The sequence below is a fragment of the Austrofundulus limnaeus genome, unplaced genomic scaffold (assembly GCF_001266775.1).
Source record: "Austrofundulus limnaeus strain Quisiro unplaced genomic scaffold, Austrofundulus_limnaeus-1.0 Scaffold367, whole genome shotgun sequence".
Lineage (NCBI taxonomy): Eukaryota > Metazoa > Chordata > Actinopteri > Cyprinodontiformes > Rivulidae > Austrofundulus > Austrofundulus limnaeus.
The window spans coordinates 116,860-119,070 of record NW_013952769.1 but is presented as its reverse complement, the minus strand read 5'-3'; positions in this window follow the sequence as shown (position 1 = coordinate 119,070).

Here is a 2,211-nt window from a genome sequence, read left to right as displayed (position 1 = left end):
TGTCATTAGTACCTCTAGTAATATATTTACTGAGAAAAATGGTGATGTGTTCAATACTTATTTTACCCGCTGTAAAACCTCCTTCAAGGTGAAGGCAACCATGATGCTACTCTAGGCTGCAGGAAGTAGGGGAGCAATAGGTGCTCCAGCACCTTTCAATGGATGTCACAGGACAAGCAGCTTCAAAAACAGAGTTAAATAGTTATGAGTGAAATTAATAAAAGCTGTTTAAATTCCAGTCGTGTAAATCTAACCAATGAACCACCACTGCTCATGTTTAACCAGCGGTGGGCACAGCTAGCCAAAATGTTAGTTTACCCATCCGCCAATCTGCTTATGAAGAAATGAGCTTCACAAACATTAAACCACTAAGCGAAAGCTAATGCTAACAGATAACCGCTAACTCCATATCTGTCATTTAAACATAGACATAGTATCTACAGAAACCTGGCTTAAAGCGCAGTGAGAAGAGCAGGAGGGAGGGCAGTTGTTGATACACAGCTGGAATTTACACTTTTCACACTGGAAAGTAGGTTTGGTGACGATGAACTACATTTTCCTGCTGAGTAAAGATTGTGATGACAGCCTCTCACTGGGCTGAGTCCATTACTGAGGGAGTAGAGCATTGCGGGAGGGCGTCCCTCCATTTCTTTCTGCGAGTCTCAACTGCGCACTGTCCTGTCGTGGGACTTTTGAAGTTATTTTTAAAAAAGTCTGTGCGACAAATTTTCTCTCACAATACTCACAGAATTGTCAGAAGGGAAWTAAACCCATCTCATTCTTTTCTCCGTTTAGTTTCTGTGGATTTTAGAGCTTTAAAGCTGCTTGGGAGCTCTCCAGATCACCAAGACTGCAGATGTCCAGGGTTAGAAACCTTAAAGAATGAGTCTAAATCTGCCTCGCTTCAATTTAAACTTGGTGTTGCTGTAGATTAAATCATAAATATGAGGGCATCGGCTAAGATCACAAAATACAGTTAGAATTCAGTTTGCAGCAGAAATAAGTTGTGATTTTTAAAAGCAGTTCAAAACAATAAGTGAAGACTCGGTGGTTGTTTGGTCTCTAACACTCAGATGTTTACAGATACTAMAATATATAATTCAGTACCACTTCACAATAAGGCTCCTCTTATAAATATTAATTCATCTGTTAACACTTTTTGGATCTGGGGACCCCTTACAAGGGTGAAAATTTTCCAGGGACCCCCTCATAAACCCCATGCTGTTTTAAAAATAATCTATTGTCATTTTAACGACTAAATGTCACGGGGATATTACTTTTTGTTTGGTTTAGTATGTTTGTTTTACTAGTGCATTATATGCATTTTTTGAAATACAAAACAAATGAACAATTTCTTGAAATTTTTTGAGGACCCCCCAAGAAATGACTCACGGACCCCTGAGGGTCCTGGGACCCCAGTTGGAGAACCTCTGCTCTATAGAAAGAATCATCCAATAAGCCAACAACACAGTGTTATTTTATAAAATATGAATACGAAAAATGAATATGTGTTACAGCACGCCATGAGCTATCTAGCCTGCATAGAGCTATGATTTACAAGTAGTCGTACTAGCCACTTTGTGCTATTAGGTGGTGTGCAGTGTCAGAGGTCAGTCCAGCTCAAATTCTTTTTTAACACAATTTTTATCTCTGTAGCTCATGCTCAACATGAATTAAAAAAACAGATATTTTATTGTTATTCATTGCAGCTTCACAAAATTCTGCAGGCAACTCTTTGGACAGCGAAGTAGCAACGTGGGGGCTTGTGAGCACTTTCTAATTTCAGAAATCTAAAAATGTAATTTTGAGTTTTTGACTACGTGAGATATCTGCAATTACGGATGTTTGACCCTTCAAATGATGAGTTCATTGACGTCATTTTTAGATATCTTGAATTACACTGTGACTAGTCAAAATTCCTTTTAAGATATCTCCAGTTGGATTTACTGTATGACTATGTTAATACAGATATCTTAAATTACCATAGTTGTTCCTAGTCAAAACTCATTTTTAGATACCTAGAATGTAATTACAGATAGTCAGACGAAACCAACTTTATGCTAAAATGGTTTGCCAAAGTCTTTTACATTTAGTTTACTGATAGTTGTAACGTAATGCGTCAAAAATAAACACACCAAATAGATATTCAGGTACAACATCTGCGCCGAAATTTCTATGCTCCCAGATATCTATGTGTCAGTTGTCGTGGCC